The sequence below is a fragment of the Mastigoproctus giganteus genome, chromosome 5 (genome assembly GCF_048544385.1).
Source record: "Mastigoproctus giganteus isolate SK-2022 chromosome 5, ASM4854438v1, whole genome shotgun sequence".
Taxonomy (NCBI): domain Eukaryota; kingdom Metazoa; phylum Arthropoda; class Arachnida; order Uropygi; family Thelyphonidae; genus Mastigoproctus; species Mastigoproctus giganteus.
The window spans coordinates 217,768,643-217,793,266 of NC_143579.1; the positions used below are offsets into that span (position 1 = coordinate 217,768,643).

General features: G+C 37.4%; 1 protein-coding gene across 1 annotated transcript in view; it reads left to right on the plus strand.

Moving 5' to 3' along the window:
* Positions 1-6,477: 6,477 nt before the first annotated feature.
* LOC150086112 (rho family-interacting cell polarization regulator 2-like) overlaps positions 6,478-24,624 on the plus strand; it is a 324,874-nt gene continuing 306,727 nt past the window's right edge. Inside the window, exon 1 of the mRNA XM_090374381.1 lies at positions 6,478-6,715. The gene's annotated coding sequence lies outside the window, so the exon portion shown is untranslated. The remainder of the gene's footprint in view (positions 6,716-24,624) is intronic.

A 24,624-nucleotide genomic window follows, 5' to 3' on the forward strand; every position in this document is an offset into this window, starting at 1 on the left:
GATTCAGGGGAGGTCCCCATGGACTGGAGATGTGCAAATGTATCCCCATTTCAGAAAGGGAGATCAAAGGGTGACATGAGTAATTACAGACTTGTTAGTTTAACATCTGTTTCGCAGAAATTCATGGAGGCACTGGTTAAGGAAGCAATGCAGGGTCATCTAGACAAGACTGCAGCTATAATTCAGACACAGCATGCGATTGTTAAGGGGAAGTCTTGTCTGACTAATTTGATTGGATACTATGATGTTGTCACAAAGGAACTGGATGCAAAAAATAATTTTGATATCATATACTTGAACTTTAGGAAAGCTTTTGATACTGTGGCACATTAGCATTAGTTGAGGTGTATGTTGAGTTAATGTCTAAATTTACAGACAATACGAAGGTTGCAGGGTTGTTAATGACAATAATGATAGTATGTTACTGCAACAGGATCTGAAAAATTTGAGTAGATCGGCTGAGAGGTGACAACTGAAGTTTAACATTGACAAATATAAAGTACTGCATATGGGTAGCAGTAACCCCATATGAACTCAGTGGTACTACACTCGGGTGGTGGAAAATGAAAAGGACCTCGGTGTAATTGTGCAGTCAGCTTTGAAGATTTCTGAGTAGTTCAGACAGGCTGCAAGAGTAGCTCATGGTGTCCTGTCAACGATATACAAGAATTTTGTTAGAAGGGAAAAGGAGGTGATTGTCCCCTTGTATAAGGCAATGATCGGACCACACCTTGATTACTGTATACAAGTCTGGAGGCCTCATTATAGAAAATATGTAGAGCTGCTGCTGGAAGGAGCATAGGTAACAGAAACGAGACTGGTGAGTGGAACAAAAGATTGCTTTTACCAAGAAACGCTTAAGTTCTGCAAATTGTAGCTTCTCTAGACTAGGCACCTGTGAGGTGATCTGATTGAGGCTTTATACGCCTCAGTCAGATGACTCAGGCAATCAGGGGAATGTTAGAGGTGAGTTAAACTCTGGCAGTGAGCTGGATGATTTTGTAATAACTGAGAGGAAAGTGGAGGAGGAATTGTTGAAGATAAATATAAAAAAGGCACCCGGGGTGGACGGGATCTACCCAGTTATATTAAAGGAGGCAGCAAAGGAAGTAAGCAAATTCTTAGCCATAATTACGAGAGCTTCTTTGGACTCAGGGGAGGTACCCATGAACTGGAAATGTGCAAATGTGACCCCAATTCACAAAGGAGAACAAAGGTCAACACAAGTAATTATAGACCTGTTAGTTTAACTTCTGTTCCAGGAAAATTAATGTAGGCACTGGTTAAAGAAGCACTGCGGGATCATCTAGACAAGATTTCAGCTATAGCTCGGGACACAGCATGGTTTTATTAAGGGAAAGTCTTGCCTGACCAATTTGATTGGATACTATGATATGGTCACAAAGGAACTGGATGCAGGGAATGACTTTGATATCATATATTTGGATCTTAGAAAGGCTTTTGATACTGTTGCATATGGAATTCTGCTGCAAAATTGGAGCAGTGTGGCATTGGAGGCAAATTGCTGCTATGGATAAAGGGATGGTTGAGTGGGAGAAGACAGAGAGTGGTAATCAATGGACACTGCTCATCGTGGACTAATATTATTAGTGGAGTCCCTCAGTATTCAGTATTGGGTCCATTGTTGTTTTTTTGTATTCATAAATGGTATTGATGATGGTATATCAAGCTTAGTGACCAATTTTGAAAATGATACGAAGGTTGGCACGGTTGTTAAGGACACTAATGACAGTACGCTGCTGCAACAGGGTCTAGAAAAGTTGAGCAGATGGGCTGAGAGGTGCCAAATGAAGTTTAACATTGACAAACGTAAAGTACTACATATGGGAAGAAGCAATCCCAGAGTGACGTATCACTCTGGGGTTTCTTCTTCAACTCTGTGGTACTAAACTGACAGTGGTAGAGAACGAAAAGGACCTGGGTGTAATTGTGCAGGCAGATATGAAGTTTTCTGAGCAGTTCAGACGGTCTGCAAGAGTAGCTCATAGTGTCTTGTCAATGATATACAGGAATTTTTCTAACAGGAACAAGAAGATGATTATCCCCTTGTATAAGGCAATAGTCAGGCCACACCTTGAGTACTGTATACAGGTCTAGAGGCCTCATTTTAAGAAGGATGTAGAGCTGTTGGAAGGAGTACAGAAAAGAGCAACAAGATTAGTGAATGGAACAAAGGGTTGCTCTTACGAAGAAAGGCTTAAGTTTTGCAAATTACCGTGTCTGGAGACTAGGCACCTGCGAGATGATCTGATTGAGGTGTATAAAGCCTTGAATGGTTTGAGCATGCTCAATGCTGATGGAATTCTTCCTCTTGCTCAGAATAATCATTTGAGAGGGCATGAATTCAAATTGAGAAAATACAGATGTAGGATAGATGTACGGAAGTTTGCCTTTAGTCAGCGGGTGGTTGGTTTGTGGAACAGACTTCCATCCTTTGTTGTGGAAGTTGATAGCCTAAATAAATTTAAGGCTGAGCTGGACAGGTACTTGGAACGAACGGAGGGATGAAGTGGGAGCATTTTTTTTTTTTATTTTTGCATCATATGCCTCTACTAATGCTAATGATACAAGGAAGCAAATTACACAGCAGCAGCATCAGCCGAAAAAAACTAACACGGATTTTCCTTTCATGCACGACGCCCCTGCATATAGAGCTCAAGTGGTGGTGGAATATCTTGAAATTGAAGATATCCAACCACTACCGTGGCCATCACGATCACTAGACTCAAATCGGATCGAAGATGTGTGGGCAGCCAACGTCTCGGTCCTTGGTGAGCTAAAGTCTGTCCTGGTGGAATAATGGGATTTATTGCCACAGATTCTTATAGCATCCTTATATCGAGCATGGTTCACTGCTGTCAGGACTGTTCAGTCGTTGGAGGGATCATACGCCGTACTGACGTGTCATGTGATCATAGTTTTCAGCATACTGTATCGACTTCTGCAATGTTACCCTTTTGATTATTTTTACACAACCCCTATAAATGTCCTTATTTTTCGAAGTTTCTCACTGTCTCTTGATTAAATTTTATCTATGGATGGTACACCACCATACAAATTTTTTCCCCTTCATCACAAGGTACACGAGTAACACCACGTTTTCTACGTGTCCTGTTAATTTTGTCGAGCAATGTATATTTTGAATAAATAAATAATGCAATGGATAAATAATACATTTCCAAATTACGTGCTGATTTCATATACTGCCTGCAAATTAACATAACATGGTTACACATTAATGTAGTCAATCATATATGGTTATTCATAATATATATCATATATATCCTGTTCAACAACTGTGTTTTATAAGGAACTAAAGAGAAAAATCTCTTATAAAACGCAGCTCGTTTTTCATGCTACCAAAGAACCAATCAGTCATATCAGAGTTTACACGTGATAACATCTGAATGAAATCACCTGCCTGAATGTTTTCATTAGGGACTGATTAAATGCTTTGAGGCTTATTGATTTCAAACAGGTGTAGAAAGACTGTGGCCATGCAGTTTTCTCACAGACCTTAGAGACAGGTCCAAGAGTCAGGACTGCTACCAGAAGACCAGGTGCAGGTAGACCTAGTGCAATGACCTTGAATATACCTTGAATTACTGCAAACAATTACTTTAGGGGCATCCGATAAATTAATAATATGCCCATATATTTATTGTGTCTGAAAACTGCGTGTGTTCTCTGGTCGATTTGCCTGTTTTGCTGTACGAAAAACCACAGTTTCTAGGGGAAAAACTTTGCTTTCTACGCCTGAGACCGACTAACTCAACAACGGAGTGAAAAAAGCTCATTAATGTTCTTCGCGTCATCGACGGGAAGGGCCTTTTCCACCGGTTTGGGGAGGACGGTGACGATACCACTGACCCGCGCAGGGTTTATTGCTACAAAGAGAAAGTTTAGTAAAACCGTATTGAATGTATTTGAACATTATGGCCGTCACAGGAATACAACCTCAAACCAATAACCATGTGACCACGCCTGCTATATCGTGCCTGAATGGTTAACAACTTTTTTCAAGATAAATATCGTTATTCGTATGAAATGGCCAGTGCAATCTCCATACTTTAATCCTATGGAGAATACTTGGAATGCTAGTAAGAGTAGTATTGCTACCCGCTAAACAGCTTCACAATTTTTCTAGGAACTTACCCCCAAGGGCTAACATGTGGTGAGTATAGGCTTGACACACCCAGGGTCCTGAGCTGAATATAATCATTCTTCTTTTTTCTTGGTGATTCACTTCTACTTCTGACTTTCTATAAATGCAATGGATAAATAATTACATTCCCAAAAGACGCGTTGATTTCATATACTGCCTGCAAATTAACATGACATGGTTATACATCAATGTGTAACCATGAAGATCAAGAAATATCAAGAAATTTTAGAGGGATTTCAACGTTTTTTTATTGTAAGCGATCTTCAGCATAGATTACATAAGAATAGGTATTCGACTTCCAGATACTATCATCACAAAACAACTGTCAACGATCATATTAGGGATACCCCAGAACAACCTCATCCATCCTTGTATGTTATAAACTACGCGTGTTCTCTGGTTCGCTTTTCTGTTTTGTTAGACGACAAACCTGAATTTCTAGGAGAAAAGTCCTTGCTATTCATGCTCGAGACTGACTAATTCATCCACGGAGTGAAAAAAGGGCCCATAAAAGGTCCTTGTGTCATTGAAGGGATTCGAACATAGGCCTTTTCTACTGGGTGTGTGGAGGACGGTGTTATAACCACTGCGCTACACATGAGGATATCATGGCAGAACAAAAAGATTTATTCATTTAAAGCAGGGGTCGGCAACCTGCGGCTTTTTGAGCATGTAACTGTGGCTCTTTAACTTTTAGTACACTTGAAGCAAAGTTTGAAATGGAGTTAGAGGACTTAAAAATCAAGGACATGTGGAGTGCAAGACTAAAATGCCTTAAAACTGAAATTGAGGATTTGGAGAGGCAAAAGTCTGTCCTTACAATTCTACATAAATGGATGCCGATAGATGGTTGAAATATTATTAATAAATAATATTTCGAAAAATATATATATTTATTTAATAAAACACCTTCCCATTCTTCTCTTTCTTGCAGATTCCCTTCTACTTCTCTCTCTCTCTCTCTTTCAGGGTAATGCGGGAATTTTTTTTTTTATTTTTGGCTGGTGCAGCATAAGCCTCAGACTTCCTTGCACCATATGGCTAATAATAATAATAATTTCTTAAAAAACTTCCCCCCCCCCAGCTTGAGCTGAAGTGCGGCTCTTTGGGTTCTCTCTTTTTTTTTAATCCTCGTCCATCCTTGTATGTTATAAACTACGCGTGTTCTCTGGTTGGCTTTTCTGTTTTGTTAGACGACAAACCTGAATTTCTAGGAGAAAAGTCCTTGCTATTCATGCTCGAGACTGACTAATTCATCCACGGAGTGAAAAAAGGGCCCATAAAAGGTCCTTGTGTCATTGAAGGGATTCGAACATAGGCCTTTTCTACTGGGTGTGTGGAGGACGGTGTTATAACCACTGCGCTACACATGAGGATATCATGGCAGAACAAAAAGATTTATTCATTTAAAGCAGGGGTCGGCAACCTGCGGCTCTTTGAGCATGTAACTGTGGCTCTTTAACTTTTAGTACACTTGAAGCAAAGTTTGAAATGGAGTTAGAGGACTTAAAAATCAAGGACATGTGGAGTGCAAGACTAAAATGCCTTAAAACTGAAATTGAGGATTTGGAGAGGCAAAAGTCTGTCCTTGCAATTCTACATAAATGGATGCCGATAGATGAGTTGAAATATTATTAATAAATAATATTTCAAAAAAAATATATATTTATTTAATAAAACACCTTCCCATTCTTCTCTTTCTTGCAGATTCCCTTCTACTTCTCTCTCTCTCTCTTTCAGGGTAATGCGGGAATTTTTTTTTTTTTTTGGCTGGTGCAGCATAAGCCTTAGACTTCCTTGCACCATATGGCTAATAATAATAATAATTTCTTAAAAAACTCCCCCCCCCAGCTTGAGCTGAAGTGCGGCTCTTCGGGTTCTCTCTTTTTTTTAATTAGATCAAAAATGGCTCTCCACTCAAAAAGGTTGTCAACCCCTGATTTAACGGGATCTTTTTTCCGTTCAGCAAAAGATGGAATGACTAACGATTGCGCGTTTAAGCCTTACGCATTCCTCGTGGCGTTTTTAAATCGCGATCCCGTGATAAAAAAAAGACATTTCGTATTGTGACTGTTCACATTAATAATTTTGATTGATAGCAGTAGAAATTTATAACTTTGTTTAATAATTCTTAAAGTTAATACAGTATTATTTTAGTTAACTTTTATATGTCGTTTGGCTAAAAAGGGTAAAAGTAGTCAACCGTTAGCTTTCACGTTTGTAACATTGCGATTTAGTATCATTCAATATCACTAGAGGGCTCTATGCTGCTAATAACAGAGGTAATGGACATGGCGCGTGATACATTACATGCTTGTATAGGGTGCTGAACATAGTGTCCGTAAGAATAAAATGTGAAATTTGAGAGTATTTTATATTTTCACTAAGCAGCTGAGTGGAGGGTCATTTGTAAACAGGAAGTCAGTTCTAAAAATAAAGAAATAAATTGCTGTTGTAAAATTTGTGCACTGTTCCGTTAGTAATGGTGAACTTATGAATCATCTTATGTGACAGTATTATTTACGTCAGGTAAGTGTTTTGAGCTGGGAGAAGCCCTGCTCTTCTCTGTTTATTTTTTTATTCAGTTTTTAACACAAGTTTAATTTAACACAGTTATTTAATTAATTTTTATTTCATCATATTTGAAAGGCGTCAATGGCAGTAAATTTTAATTTCTTCGGTTGTCGCCTAAACAATTTCGTCATAAAAACATGTACCTCAGAGTTGTCTAGGTGTATCTTTTTCGTGATTGAGTCATTTAAAAAGCTTGACAGCAAAAACAGAGCAAAAATTTATGATTATTAACTTATAGACTGGCAGCGAAATTGGTGAATCCAACAAAAATATGCTACTACACAGGTTATTTTACTCCAAACGGCGGGATTTGAATAATAAACAAAATGTTGTTTTTGCTCTGCAAACGAAATGAAAATCACTGACGGAAATAAGTATTTTATTTTCATCAATCTCAAAGAGATACAGCGTTCATTTGTAGCCTGAGATTTCTGATGTATACCAACCACTGGTTGGTGTATATCATTCTAGGGGGGAGAGGAAATATTCCCCTTCCACTGTGATTCAAAACTTATGGTGAATCTTTAGTGTAAAGTAATTTGTGGTATAAAGTTTAATCTTATGTTGGTTGTACCTTATTAAAGAAAAAAATTAACACGTTTTTAATAGCATACAGTAGAGGAAATAACTTTTTGCTGTAGTGGTGAAGGAAATTAACATATACAGGGTGATTTTGGAAGTCACTGTTTTTTTAAAAAAAAGTTGTATACTAACTGGCGGAGCCTATTCCACATAGAATAGCCACATTGTTCATTTGCTTGGTTTGCTGTGAATCACATTGTTTTATGTCTCATTGGTTGGTTTAGAACGGTGTTTCCCAACCTTTTTTTTTACCATGCTCCACCTAAGTCTTTCTAAAATTCTGATGCCCCCTATGTAACGTTGGGAAACACCGATATATATATTTTTTTATATTCAAAAATTGAATTATTCCCTAAATGAAGCCTAATTACAACTTGTTCAGGACACGAGACTTAGGTTTTAGGAAGAAATCATTAGGAAAAATTAAGAAAAAAAATAGGAAGTAAATTTTCAAAACATATAATAGACATTGTGATATCCAGTCGATTTCTTTTCTTTAGTAACAAATCATTTATGGAACTAAATCCACATTCAGCTAAATATGAAGATGGAAACAGTAACAATAGCTCTCTTGCAAAGTTGGTTGAATTTGGGTATTTAATTTCTGTTTCATCACAAAGCCATGCCATCGCTTCTTTTATATTGAATAAAGTTTTAACTGATTCATCATTTTGCATATCTGAGAATTCTTCTTGGTACTGTATTGATACATCAGACAAATCCACTAACATTGGTTGCATCATCCAGGTTGGAAAATCAATTTGTTTTAAATCAAAAAACCTTTCTTTTAAATCATCGGACAGAATTTTCAGATGATCAACAATAACAAAATACAGCGGTATCAGTCACTTCACATTTTTGCAGACAACGAAATTGTTCAAACTTTTTTAAAAATATATTTTTGACATAATTTAATAAATGTAATGAAACCAAATGTCTTTGCTTTTGCATCGACGAGAATTTTATTTGTTCCTTGAAGTTGTTTATTTAATATATTTAGTTTTTCAAAGATATCGGCTAAATAACTCACAAATGCTTTACCATCGACTGTTAACAGATGCTTCATTTTAGGTTTGTCACTTAAAAAGTCACTAATAGTATCAAATAGTTCCATAAATCTTTTCAAGCAGTTCCCTTTCGAGAGCCACCTTACTTCAGTGTGAAGTAAAAATCTCACATGGTCTTCATTTTGTTCTTCACAAAAAAGCTTGAAGAGACAAGTTTTCCCTATGAATAACACAATGCACAAGAAGCATTTCTGGATTTTCATCTTTCATCATTTTAGGCAGCTATTTTTCTTGCCCATCATATTAGGAGCACCATCTGCAGTGCAAGATGTTATATTTTTCATTGATATATTATTGTCATCTAAGTAATTTTTTAGCTTATTATATATATCTTTGGAGGTAGTGGTGCTCTCTAATGATTTACAGAATAACATTTCTTCAGCAAAATTACCTTTATCAATATATCTTACATAAGTTATCAGTACGGCTTCACTGTCTCTCAAAGTTGAGTCATCCATTTGCACTGAGAATTTTCTTGTTTTCAGCTTTCCAACAAGTTGTATTTCAATATCTTCACTCATTTCATCTATTCTTCCGCTAACAGTATTGTTATTGAGTGGCATAGCTTTCACGTCTTTGTCATCTCTTTCCAGAACTGTTTTAAGAAATGCTGATACCAACAATTCTTCTTTTGTACAAGTTAACCAACAATTTTTCTTTTGCACTTTACCAACAATTCTTCTTTTGTACAAGTTAAAGTCATAGTAGGCGGTTGTTTTAAACTCTAGACGAGCAATTTTTGAATTGCCCCCCCTGAACAATCAAATTTCCCCCATTGGGGCGTGGGACCCACATTGGGAAACACCGGTTTAGAATGTTGATATATAGGTGCATAGTGACACCTCATACACAAAAATTAATATTATTATGTTGGCCATGAAATGGTGTAATTTTAACATAAAGGCTCTGAAATTGTGTTCACTGGCAATTTGGTCAGTAATGATCTTTAAGTATTTCACATGAGGATAACTCCTTCATGTCAGTGGTAATCACTCTTTAGGTGAGTATAGCATATTTTAACTCGGTGTGACTTGGGTAATAAAAGTTTGGGAACTACTGCCTTAATATGAGGGCTGTTCAATAAAGAAGAATCATAATTTTTTTTCACAACATACCCTTATTTATCATCTGTATTTGATTTTCCTTTACAAAGTAGTCCCATTTGATGAAATGCACTTACTGCAATGTTTCTGCCATTTTTCAAAAACGTGGTAGAAGCCACTTTTTGACATGCATTTGAGAATTGCCTCTGATATCTTTACAGTTTCTTCTGATGACTGGAAACGTTTTTGTTGTGACCTCTTCTTTAACTTTGGAAATTAAAAAAAATGCAGCGTGGTGCAAGGTCAGGGTTGTAGGGTGGATGAGGAATACATCTGACATTAATGCTGGCTGAGTACTCGATGTACCTCGAAAAGTCATCACACTCCTCCAAACTGCATACAACGGTTTAACCAGCCAGGTGCGCATCCAGAACGATTTATCTGAGGAATTTACCATCCAAACTGGAGTCCGCCAAGGGGATGTAGCCTCCCCGTTGCTTTTCAACATCGTGGTCGACGCCATTATGAGGCAAGCATTCAGAAATAGACAGGGCATACAATATGACAAGGATCACTATGTGACTGACCTGATGTTTGCTGATGATAGTGCTATCCTTGCCAGTAACGACGCTGAAGCCACGGACATCCTCTATGACATTGCCCGGCCATACGGTTTGAGGATCAATGCTGGTAAGACAAAGGCCCTGAAAACAGATGGGTCGCAAGCCACCATCTATCTCGAAGGCGTCCAGATCGAGCAAGTGCAAGACTTTAAATACCTTGGTCCAGGAGAAGAAAGTTGCATCCACCATGGAAATCCACAGCAGAATTGGACAGGCGGCCACTGCGTTCGCTTCGCTCAAATGGTGTCTGTGGAAGAGGACCAACATTTCCACAAAGACTAAAATCCGACTCTTCCGGACTTTGATCCTGCCCATTCTTCTTTACGGATCGGAAACGTGGATTTGTCTCAAGTTAGATTTGAACAAACTTGAGGTATTCCAAATGCGATGCCTGCGGCAGATCTTGGGCATCTCTCTTCGCGACCGCATCACTAATGATACCATCCGCGCCAGATGCCAACAGCAACCAACCATTGCCAACCAAATCCAGAAGCGAAGGCTTAGATGGTTTGGCCACGTATGTAGAATGGGCACGAACAGAATACCATCCAGACTCCTTTGGAGACAACGACCCACCCAATGGAGCATCCAACGGATCGCGCCTAGGAAAACGTGGGCCAAGAAAGTGGAAAATGACTTGAAGAGCCGACGTCTCGACCTTAACCAGGCCAGGACTGACGCCATTGATCGTAAGGTATGGAAGAACATCACAGAGCAAGTCCGAAACCCTGCAGCACCTACAGCAGCATTCTGGTTGCATGGCCAACCGCCTCCCCCAGCTGCCAGCTAAGGACCAAAGAAGAAGAAGAAGAAGAGTACTCGATGAAGGCGCCTCCGTAGCCAAGTGGGCAGGAGCAGCAGTTTGTAGCACATGCTTCTTGATTAGACCGGGGTTCGAGCCCGTGCCCACCAAATACGGAGGATGTTGAAAGGTCAGGGAATGACCACCGCATATCCCCAGAGCAATATGGCCTTAGTTGCTAATGCTCCTAAAAACCAAATAACAAACAAACATACAGTACGAGCAATGTGAGGTCTCATATTGTGGCGCAGCATATGTCCACCTGTGTGCAGTTGTGGTTGTATCTGGTGAATATGATCCTGCAAAGAATGCAGTACAGTTAGCATTAGGAAACGCATATGATGAAAGAAAGCAAGCTTATACAGCATCAGCCGGGAAAAAAAAAAAAAAAAAAAAACCCTCATTTCATCCATCCACTCATTCCAAATGTTAGCATTAGTATTGGCACATGATGCAAGAAAGCAAGCTTATATAGCATCAGCCAAAAAAAAAAAAAGTGACCGATGGAAATTTGTTCCAGCAATCAACCACCTGCTGGCTAAAGGCAAACTTCCACACATTTATCCTACAACTGTCTTTCCTCAATTTGAATTTGTGACCTCTCAGGCAATTATTCTGAGCAAGAGGAAGAATCCTATCAGCATTGAGCATGCTCAAACCATTCAAGGCCTTATACACCACAATCAGATCACCTTCCAGGTGCGTAGTCTCCAGACACTAATTTGCAAACCTTAAGCCTTTCTTCGTGCGCCTCCATAGCCAGGTGAGAAGGAGTAGCAGTGCATAGCACACACTTCTTGATTAGACTGGTTTTCGAGCCCGTCACCACCAAATACGGAGGATGTGGAAAGGTAAGGGAATGACCACCGCAATTCCCAGAGCAATATGGCCTTAGTTGCTAATGCTCCTAAATAACAACAGCCTTTCTTCGTAAGAGCATCCCTTTGTTCCATTTACTAATCTTGTTGCCCTTCTCTGTACTCGTTCCAACAGCTCTGCATTCTTCTTAAAATGAGGCTGCCAGACCTGTACACAGTACTCAAGTTGTGGCCTGACCGTTGCCTTATACAAGGGGATAATTACCTTATCCCTGTTAGAAAAATTCCTGTATATCATTGACAAGACACCATGAGCTACTCTTGCAGATCATCTGCACTGCTCAGAAAACTTCATATCTGACTGCACAATTACCCCCAAGTCCTTTTCATTCTCTACCACTGTCAGTGTAGTGCCACGGTTGTTACGTTACTCTGGAGTTACTGCATCCCATATGCAGTACTTTACATTTGTCAATGTTAAACTTCAGTTGCCACCTCTCGGCTCATCTGCTCAAATTTTCTAGATCCTGTCACAGCAGTGTACTGTCATTAGTGTCATTAACCACCCTGCCAACCTTCATATCGTCTGCAAACTTAGACATTAAGCCTGATGTACCATCGTCAATATCATTAATAAATACAGGCCGACCGGGTTAGCCGGGTGGGTAAAGTGCCTGCCTAGCAACCCAAAGGTCGCGGGTTCGAATCTCGCCTCGGGCTTGGATCAAAATACTGCAAAAACCTTGGGAGGTGCATTATGGCCACAGAAGCCTATGCACCAACAACTAATTTAAAAAAAAAAAAAAAAAAAAAAAATACAGAAAACAACAATGGACCCAGCACTGAACCCTGGGGCACCTCCGTAGCCAGGTGGGCAGGAGCAGCAGCGCTTAGTACACGCTTCTTGATTAGACTGGGGTTCGAGCCTGTGACAACCAAATGCGGAGGATGCGGAAAGGTCAGGGAATGACCACCGCATATCCCCGGAGCAATATGGCTTTAGTTGCTAATGCTCCTAAAAAAAAAAAAAAAAAAAAGACCAAACCAAAAATTGAACCTTGGGGAACTCCACCAATAACATTAGTCCACAAAGAGCAGTGTCCATTGATTACTACTCTGTCTTCTCCCATTCAACTCAACCATCCCTTTATCCATAACAGCAATTTGCCTCCAATGCTTCAATTCTCTAATAAGGTCTCATAACAGTCATGTGACATTGGAGCAACACGCTGGTAAACTATTCTTTGAATGTCAAAAAAAGAGATGACTATAACCTTTCCTTCAGAAGCCACAACTTTTGCTTTTTTTGGTGTTCGTGATGATGTAGACTTCCATCATCACCAACGCCAAACAGAGCTTTGTTGCTTACTCTCTAGGTCAAAAAGATGAAGCCATATCTCATCTGCTGTTATCGTCTTGTGCACAGCCTCACCATCTTCAGTAACTATCCATTCTGCTCCTGACAAACCTCCATGCAAACCTGATGTTGCTTAGGTGCAAGTGGTGTATTGGAAGCCTGCACACACAAACATGTCACATGAAAATGGTCATGGAAAATACTGTGCATGCTTCCTTCTGATATTCTCAACATCTCTGCCAGTTGCCTTACAGTTATATGGTGATCATCTCTTCTCTCACAATTACAAAATCAGTGTTTGGAGCTCCAGGACCACTGATTTTTGTGACTGAATTATGTCCATCTCTAAACATTCTAAGCCAGCTGTGCAATGTGGAAGCATAAATTCACCATAAGCCTTTTTTACATTTTGTACACTTCAATTAATGTTTTCTCAAGAGAAACAAAATTTGAGAGCAGCGCATACTGTTCTTCGCATGTCATGTCCATTGTTATCTAGGTGAAACTAAACGGGCATAAATGTGACCGATCACCAAGGTCACACTTTTACTCAATTCTTTGGTATGTTGTTACTTTGCAGCCGATTCATAGGAAACCCCTGGTGCCGTCAGACAACACACTGTGTTTATGAGTCAACTGCAAAGTTCCTATGTGATGCAGCTTGGTTTGTGATGTAGCATGGTTTGGTCTTAAATTCTGCAGGTTGTTCGTGGAAAATTATGATCATTCTTTATTGAACCAGCCCTTGTATATTGCTTAGGTCAGTTTTAAAAATTTGTAATTTCGGGTTATGTGTACCTAACTTGAAGCTGCTAATTAACGTACGTTATCTTATTTTGGTTGATAAATGCAATACAGGAACGCCCCGACTTATGGAAATTTGACTTTACATAAGTTTTTGCTGGCCACTGCAAATGTAAAAAAAAACCATGGAAATGTATTTTGCATTCCATAGGAAAAAATGGAGGTATTGTGAAAATATCGTAATGTGAACCCAATAACACTTTTTTTTTGTAATTCATTTCACATCCTTGGAAGTTGAAAATTTTGTTATATTACTAAGCTGTTTATCTTTCTAAAAGGTCGTATTTATAATGGAAATTGCACTACCCTTTCATCGTTATCATATGTTCCCGTTATAAGAATCAATTTTGAACGCCTTTGTGATATTTTTCTAAAACATGTTTCTGGAGGTCACGACCATAAAACAACAAAAACAATTTACACTTTCCAGTTTATTGGGCCTTTCTGTTAGTGCATCTAGTTATAAATGGGTAGTAAACTCGATCTTATTATACCGATAACTGCAATTGTGTGGGTTTTTACGCTATTATGGTGAAATGTATTCCCCTTCACTGAAATCTTCAATCATATAAAAAACAAATTTTCAGAAACTTCTCTTCATTCCTATTTATGTATTACAATGATGAAGGGAAAGCAACCAACGAAAAGTGCAAGTGGTGGTAGTGCCAGGAAATGAAACTAAATTGATTTAGAAATGAAGATGATTAATTAAGAAGCAGGACAAAATTTGTCGTCTACTGTAAGGGAATTATGTTTCGCTGCTTCAACAGTGAATACTATTTTAAAGGACATTGCGCTATACGTGCACTGTTAAGGGATCAACGCACAAAGATCAGCAGTGATCACAAAACAGTGTTCGTGTGCTGTATCGAAGATGGAACAGTTGTTAATAATATGGATAAAAATCAGATTCAGAAGCAAGTGCCCCTGAGTTTAATGACCATTCAAGCAAAAGCAACAAGTATTTATAAAGTTATTAAGGATAAGTACGGTGAACACCAATCCAAGTTCGTGGAAAGCAACGGGTGGTTTAATAGGTTCAAGCATCGCACTGGTTTCCACAACATAAAAGTATGCGGTGAAGTCATTAGTGTTGATTCTTCAGCTGCAGAGAAATTTTGTGATATGTTGGAAAAAATTATTGATGAAGGCAGCTATTCAACGTAGCAAATTTTTAACTTTGATTGCTCTGTATTGGAAAAAAATGCCGGATTGAATGTACATTGCCAAAGAGGAAAAGACAATGCCAGGTTTCAAGATGTCAAAAGGTAGGGCCACGGTCTTGCTTGGGGCTAATGCAGCGGGAGATTACAGATTAAAAACACTGCTTGTGTACCATTCTGGAAATCCTCGTGCATTTAAGGGTATCAATAAAGCCACCCTACCCGTGTATTTCCCATCGAACCAGAGAGCGTGGATAACAACATCTCTCTTTGAGAATTGGTTTAAATGCTGCTTCATTCCCGAGGTTGAAAAATATCGTAAAGACAGTGACGTTCTTTTCAAGATTTTGCTTCTATAAGATAATGCTCCTGGACATCCTATGCCTCTAGATGATTTCAATTCAAAAGTGAGAGTCTTATTTCTACCAAACACGACTTCACTCATCCAACCTATGGATCAGGATGTTATTTCAAATTTAAAAACATACTATTTACACACAACATTTGCTCAGGCATTGTCTGTAGTAGACTGTGAGAAAAATTTTACATTAAGGGACTTTTGGAAATCTTACAATATTTACCACGCCATCTTAAACATTAATAAGGCCTTGGTGGAAATTACTAAAAGTTGTTTAAATGGCGCATGGAAAAAAATATGCCCACGACACGTAAAAGGCTTCGAAGGATTTGGAAAAGATGAATCATATGAAGAGGTTACAGATAAGATTGTATAGGTTGCAGAGCTACTTCAGTTGGAGGTTGATGCCAAAGACGTGGAGGAGTTAATATGGGAAGAAGAGAAGGAATTATCTGATGAAGTTATTGACTTGCAGCCAAGCATAGCAAGCAAAGAAAATGCTGATGAAGCTCAAGATGAGCCAAATGAGTAGCCGAAATGCTTTATCACCAGAGAGATGGCAATGGCATTTCGTGAAATTGCATCAGCAATGCCGAGGTTTGAGAAGATGGATCCTGACAGCGAACGATTCTTAAAAGTTAATAGAGGGGTTAATGATATGCTTGCTTGCTACAAAGAACTCTACGATGAAAATAAAAAAGCCACTGTCCAGTTATTCATTAATACGTTCTTTCGTAAGGTTGAGTGGCCGACCCCCTCTAAATCTCCACAGCAGCGTACTTACCAGCTGAAGATGTCAATTCTGGCAACGATGCTTGAGAGGTAAAACTTACCAACGTTATGCCTGTCTCCTTTTTTTTTTGTAATTTTATAATTTTGAAATTTTTTAAATTGCACACTTTTGTAATTTTTCCTGCACATGAGATAAAAAATTGAATAAATACAATAAATAATTCTATTTACATGTTCGTCGAACATTTCTTTTTTGATTCAATCAATTCGGTGAGCACAGTTGCAAGTGCTGTAGAAGCATGGGGGAAATTCCGACACTTAGCATTCCATGGAACACAACCCTTACGTAAGTCGGGGAGTTTCTGTATACTGTATATGGATAGCAATAATCCCAGAATAACATACCGGCTGTGTAGTACCACACTCAAAGATGGTGGAGAATGAAAAAGAAACAGCGGTAATCTATAGTCTCACATGTAATTCTTGAGCAGTGCAGACTGACTCCTAGAATAGTTCATGGAGTTCTGTTAATGATATACAGGAATTTTGCCAGCATGGTCAAGCAAGTGCTTATCCTGTTATATAAGGCAGTGGATAGGCTGCACCATGATCACTGCATACAGATGTCTGGAAGCCTTATTTTTGGAAGGATATGGAAGTTGGAATGGATCCAGAGAAGAGCAATAAGATTATTCAGGAATACAAAAGGATACTCTTGCTGAGAAACACTTTAGGATGCTTTGCAATTGGCATCTGTATTTCTAACTTTTTTTTCAAACCAGTCCAAATATGTGTATCAGCTAGTCAATATCCATTCTCATTTTAACCTCAGATTCACCAAACTAACTTTTTATAAAGGGTGGTTTTTTTATATACATGTTTTTTTTATATATAATAGTGTTTAATTTTGATGTACACTGTAGTTTTCATTTTATTTTTCTTCTGATAGTGTGCATGCTGCAGTTAACACCTCTATAACATTATTTGTTGCAGTTTGCAGCAGTTTTTATTTGGCAATTTTGTTACATCAAAATTAATCACTATTATATATATATATATATATATATATATATATATATATATATATATAAAAAAAGCTGCCCTTTATATCCTAATAATACCTTGGTTGCTCTTATAATACAGAGGTACCTCCGTAGCCAGGTGGGAAGGAGCAGCAGTGCGTAGCACACACTTCTTGATTAGACCGGGGTTCGAGCCCGTCACCACCAAATACAGGCGCGTCCGTAGCCAGGTGGGAAGGAGCAGCAGTGCGTAGCACACGCTTCTTGATTAGACCGGGGTTTGAACCCGTCACCACCAAATACGGAGGATGCGGAAAGGCCAGGGAATGACCACCGCATATCCCAGAGCAATATGGCCTTAGTTGCTAATTCTCCTAAAAAAAAACCCAAATAACTCTTATAATACAATAAAATCTTAGTAACTTGAAATAATAAAGGGAAGGATATTCCGTGTTGTAGAATATAACTTTATGTATGAGTAAATATTTCTAAATCATAGTTCATGAAAACAAGCAGCTTTGTTCACATTTGAGCAACATGTTCATTTAAATATCAGTACAAATATGATGAAAAGAAAAAGACACATGAAGATGTTTATATTCCAATAAAATTGATTAGAGTTCAAGTGAAACAGGAACAATATGATTTTTTTTTTTAAACAAATTTTAATTGACATTAATAGCCAAATTAATCATACATAGATAGATAGCCTTCTCAAATTGAATCGTCTTTTTTGAAGAAATTGGGAATTTTTTTGTTCAGTAAAGCCCCTATTGCATAACATTGCCCTTCATGACATTCATATGAAGTTCCTTTCATAGCATTGCCCTTCATTTCTTTTAGGACATACAAATTTTTTTTGACAATTCCTCATTGGAATTAGCAAATTTAATAAGAGTAAATAAACATTAAATTCCACATATGTAGAAGCCTTTGCATGATTTAACTTTTTCTTTACTTTATTTTTCTTCATTTCATGCTTTACAGATTTTTCCCCTTGTAGTTGGTCTTTCTTCCATTACCAAATGATAGTAACTTCATCTCCCAAATTAATATCCTTTTTTCCACTGTTGTGCGACACATTTTTGACACCTTCATTCTTGATTAGGTTTGATTTGATACCTTCATCTTTGTCTAAATCAATAAGAATGTCTTTTAATAGTTTTCTCCTGTGCACTTACTATTGTTCTCGACTACCCTCGTTCATTCCACTCTGTTTTAGTGCTTCTTCATTCCAGCTTGCAGCCATGTAGGCAGCCTTCAAATGTTATGCATCCCCTGAGTTTAAAACCGACATGTCACAAAATATAGTTTTACATTGACTTTTGAAAATATCTGTTTTTAGTAATATTTGATTTTTTTTCTGTATTGCCTTCTCATGTTTTATGCATCTTCCTTAGAATTTACCAATATTATTATAACCATATAAATAGGTATGTTATTAGTATTATGTAATAATTGGTGAATTTTCATATTTAATTATTACTAGGGGGCTTTGCCCCCTGCTTGCTGCGCTCACTTCTTTTAATAAAATAAAATAAAATACTTACAGAAGCTTTCGACACTCTCTTCCTCAGCTAAGAATACATAAATACATTACTGTAATAAAAATATAAATGCACGAGGCATAATAAATATGAGCATGAATTAACTATAAAATATCAGTGTAAATACACCATAATTTGTTCATAAAAATGAATTACATTTGTAGTGTAAAGGCATTGATTTAATTGTATCTCATATTTTGACTACGTTCAACAATGAGTTACTATGTATTGCACTTCCTCGAATAAGTAACTCTTCACTAATAGAGAAGTCTATTGTTACTTATTCTCTGTGGGTGCCATCACCCAGACTGCACCGTTTCAAGGCTTGTTGGCTTGTCGTCGGTGGGTGGGCAGGTACCCTGGCATTGCAATCATGCCAACCAAGTTGTGAAATGATTCCACAATATGAGAGATGCCAAAAGGTGTACAGAAACCTTTTGGCATCTCTCATATTATGGAATCACTTTACAACTCAGTTGGCATGATTGCAACACCGGGTACCTGCCCACCCACCGACGATAGCCCAACAAGCCTTGAAATCGTGCTGTGCTGTCTGGGTGGTGGTGCCCACAGAGAATAAGTAACAATAGACGTCTCTATTAGTGAAGAATTACTTATTCAAGGTAGTGCAATATATGGTAACTCGTTGCGAACGTAGTCACAATATGAGATACAATTAAATTGATGCCTTTACACTACGAATGTAGTTCATTTTTATGAACAAACTATGGTGTATTTACACTGATGTTTTATAATAAATATTTTACATGGAAATCAAGAATTGTACCACGTGGTCATTCTAGATAAACAAACCTCGTGCACACGATTTATCTAACATGATCACGCCAAAACAGAAGCTTGTTTTACAACAGTAAAGCAAGCTTCTCTTATGTATCGTAGTATTTGTTACATAACCCATATCACTCATCTCCCATTGGTGGCGCCTCCGTAGCCAGGTGGGAAGGAGCAGCAGTGCGCAGCACACGCTTCTTGATTAGACCGGGGTTCGAGCCCGTCACCACCAAATACGGAGTATGCGGAGAGGTCAGGGAATGACCACCGCATATCACCGGAGCAATATGGCCTTAGTTGCTAATGCTCCTAAAAACCAAATAACTAACTAACTCTCCCATTGGCTGAATAAATATCACTAAGAGGAAAATTATTTTAATGTAAAGAAAGATATGTAAAAAAAAAAAATAAAAAATTCAATTCAAATGTAGATAACAAAAACTAAATCCTATTTAGATGATGTGTAATAGTGGTTAAGAGCTGTCTTGTGGCCCATAGCCTAAAAAGTTTGGACACCAATTCTTTAATGTTTTTTTTTTTCAATTAAATTTTACTTTTGAATGGTTTTACTTTTACAAAGGGATTATGATGCCATTCTGAAAACCAATTTGGAATTTTATCATTAAGTTCTTGCTTAGGAAAAATTTACTATTTTGTATAAATAAAATTCACATATAAAAAAGCAGTCTGAATTAGTGAGGCTTTATTGTATAGGCTTGAATCTGCATCATGGATAACTCGTACGTCACAACTTCATTGCCATTTAGTATTAGAATTAGTAAGGCAAGATGATGCAAGGAAATGGGGCTTTTACTGCATCAGCCAAAAAAATAAAAGAATAAATACATTTTAAAAAATAACGAAACAAAGCAGAATATCATACTATTTCCACTACAGGGTAACAGGATAGTGATCTTAATTCTGTAAATTTTTAGATTTAACAAGGATAGTGATTTTTATCACTATCCTTGTAAAAATCAAAAGTAAAAGATCAAAAGTAACATCCTTGTAAAAGATCAGTATGTAAAAATCAAGGACATGATTTTTACATACTGAGAACTAATAATATATTTTTTATTCCTAACTTTATGCTGTTACTAAAAATCAGTTATGATTTTGTGCTTGGTACATTACATTTTTCAAAACCAAGGCATCCTGACATTTTCCATAGTGCACCTAAATAGCTTTGGGTAAATCTTAATGTTATTTACTACTAATAAAAATGTTTTGCTTTTATTCTTATAATTTAATAGACATAACTTTTAACATAATAACCAATTATAACATAAAATATTACAAAAATATAATGCGTACCAACCATCCCCTGCTGTTGACAACAGTTGGACATTGTGAAAACCATATGTAAACACAAATTGCGGATTGAGGCCATTTATACAGACATGTACATACTGATTTGTATTAGTATGTACGTGCCCTTCTTAACAGTGTTGAGGTATAGTTTTTTGTGGTGAGGAAGTTAAATATATATATATCGATTGAGTATTTTCTTGGCCTATGCCATATTCATATTATCATGGATTATTTGTAATTAGTTCCCCTGTGTGTGTGTGTGTGTGTGTGTGGTGAGGAAGTTAAATATATATATATCGATTGAGTATTTTCTTGGCCTATGCCATATTCATATTATCATGGATTATTTGTAATTAGTTCCCCTGTGTGTGTGTGTGTGTGTGTGTGTGTGTGTGTGTGTGTGTGTGTGTGTGTGTGTGTGTGTGTGTAAACTTTATTATTTATTTTATGTTTCATGAGCAATAAAGGAATAAACTTAATTTTTAGATTGATGCTGTAGATAAGTGGTGTTAATGCTTTTGTAATAGTATTCAATTAAACATATGCACATTGTTTTACTTAGGATATGATCCCATTTATTTTTGATATTTATTTATTTTTGTGTATATGTATATAAATGGAAGGAAATTTTCCGTGGGCAACGTTCAAATATTGTAATCAATAGCAGATTCAGTTTTGTTTTTTTTTTAATGGAAACCCCCAGCATGAGAAGTGTTAGTACTGTGCATGGGCCGAAGGTTGAGAAGATGAAAAAAGATACTTATGCCCTCTTTTGAATGGAATCTAGAAGCCTGAGAGTTGTGGGGGCACTGTCCCAGATGCTGGAACAATATTCCATGGTAGGGTGGATTTGCGATTTGTACAGAGTGAACAGCTGTTTGGAAGAAAAGTAAAGAGGAAACCTTATTTTTTTGATGCAGAGGAAGCAATATTTATAATGTGCTTATGCGAAGAGAGATTAGAAGTCAGGCTAATCCCCAATAGAGATGTGATCATGCCTAGAAATCAGAGTGTCATCGAAGATAAGCATAGGAGCAGAAGAATCCTTTTTTGCAAGGTATAAGGCAGGACTGAGTTTTAGAAGGATTGAAATCAACTAATTTATCTTTGCCCTACTGGAGAATTACCTGCAGATCAGCATATAAGGAATTGGTAGTGGATATTGGAGAAGTTGAAGCTGTTTGTGCAGGGCAAAGTTGTTTCTCAGATCGGAAGGTGCAATGCAATGTGCTATCATCAGCAAAACTATGGATAGGATTTGTGGTCAATAGAAGAAAGTCACTAATATACAAGAGGAAAAGAGTGGGAGAAAGAACTGAACCTTGGAGAACACCAGCATTAGTGGAGAAGTTAGGAGACAGAGTGCCACCTAGAATCACCCACAGTGAGCGGTCATAGAGAAAACTGGATACTCAATTACAAAAAACAGTTGACAAATCATAAGATGGAAGCTTATTTAGAAGACCTTTATGCCAAACATGATCAGAAGCCTTTAAAATATCAAGAGTAACTGCTTGAGTTTCACCAAACTTTTCTGTTATTTGTCCATAGATGTGTAACATAAGTCAGAATATCGCCAGTAGATCAACACTGACTGAATCCATTCTGGCAATCAATGATCAGATGGAAAGTTTCTAGATAGTTTGAGGTTGGCAGTTAATTGATTTCTCCATTACTCTAGAAAGAGTACAGGTAAGTGCAATGAGATGATAATTGGATTGGAGGGATCTGTCGCCCTTTTTGAACTGGCTGAATATGAGCAAATTTCAATGCAGGAGGGAAAATACCTTTGGAATAAGAAAGTGAAAAACAACACAGAATAGGAGTAATTTCAGGAGTTTTCTGGAGCTTTCTTAGCATCAAGATCGTTCAAAATCCTTCTGACATCCTTTTGATGCAATCACCTGTTTGAATTGATTATACTACTCTGGATTTGAATTAGCTGTTGATTACACTATTCAGAATTTTGAAAAAAAAATTACTGATGTTTTCTCAGAAAAGGGTGTTTATGAATAATTTTCTAATGCTGATTTCAGAAATGATTTCTGTTTGTTTCCGTCACTTCAAGTTTCTTCAAAAATCACAAAAGAAATTTTGATTTTTCACAAATTTTGGTTAATTTTGGCAGAATTTGTGCACTGAAATTATAACAAAATGCTACTTTTATCAGGCTTTTAAATACATATTGAAAACACTGTTAAAAAGGGCAGTGTGATAAAAGGTCCACTAAACATTCGCCACTCATTTTAAAAACTGATCTACAATGGAACAAATTTTTGTTTGTTTGATTTTTCTTGCAGATCCTTCTACTTTACAGTCCCTCTTCAGTATCCAGCAGTAGTTAGCTATCATGTTGACATTCCACCTCCCCTGGTACCTCATGTCCATGTCTTTAATGTCTTGGTGAAACTTCTCCCCCTGTTCTTCACTAACATTTCCTACATTTTCTGGGAAGTAGTTTGTGGGAGTGTAAGAAATGTACCTTGACACTCATGTTGCAGCCCAGCTTGAAGTTTGCCAACATCTTTTTGACTATATTCTTGTAGTCTTGATTCTCATTGTTCCCTAAAAAGTTCTCAGACAACAGACGTGAAGCTAATCCATTCCTATTTTATTATTTTGTGTTTATTCATAGTTGCCTTAAAATCTTGACCTCCCATCAGTTTGCAAATTTGAGGTCCAACAAAAATACCTTGTTTTTGCTGCTCTTGGGTGATCAATGGGAATTTAGTACAAAGGTAGTTGAAGGGACAAAACTATTTCATCAAACCCAGTTTAATGTCCAGGGGGGGGGGACAGTTTTTGGGTCTACTATCAATGGTTTATGAACTATGTTCTTTGATCCAAGCAACAAACTGCCCACCTTTGGCCAGCCCTTGACATTTCAGTGCTTATTCCTTGCCCGACTGTCCCACTCATACAAAAAGTAATGGATTTTTGTGTAGCCAAGTTGCTGTTCATGTTTCTTTCAAATTCACAGTTTGTTAATTTTGGTCAACTTTCTTTAAGTATCTCACGTGATTTTTTTTTTTTTTATTTTAATTAAAAAAATTTTTTTTTGTTTTTATCTTTAAGTATGCTACTGGAATTGACCCATATATATTTCCACTGTGGAGCAACACGCCTCTGAGACCCCTCTTTGATGAGTCAATAAAGTCTCCACTGTGTAGGATTGTAACTAATTCCTAAATAGTTCATTAAGTCATTTTTATCACTGCAAAAAAAATAGAATCATCCTCAGAAAAGTAAGGGACTAGTTTTCGTTCTCTGTGTCTGTACCATGAGAAAAACATCCCATGTGTTAGAAGATTTTTTGACTTAAGTCTACAAGGAGTTCTGCAGATTCCTTTGATAAATTTAAATCTGAAATCATTGAATTTATGCTGTGAAAATAATTGAGGGCTAGACTCAATGTCTCCATGCATGTGTAGGCTTTATTTTCACCTTCACACTCTCTGCTGCTACATTCTCCAATATAAGTGGAGGGCATAGAATCGGCAGGTTATCTCCATGTGAGACTGGTCTAATAGTAATGGAATATTAGGATACACAATTCCATGGTAAGGCAGAATTGTGTATCTTGATATTCCTCTTTGCATTGTATGCCTCTACATTAACTAAGCAAAAGTAACAGTCATCACAGTGGTTTGTAGGCTCCTACCAAATCATGGGAATTGCAAATGACAGCCTTCTTTTTACCATTTTTCCACAATCTCAGTGCTTCAACACAGGTTTGCAAACTTGGTGGAGCCCATTGTTTATCTTGGTCAAAAAGTTTCACTCAAAAAAAAAAAAAAAAAAAACCCACATTTTTTACAAATTCTGTAATAGCTTGTCTTTGCT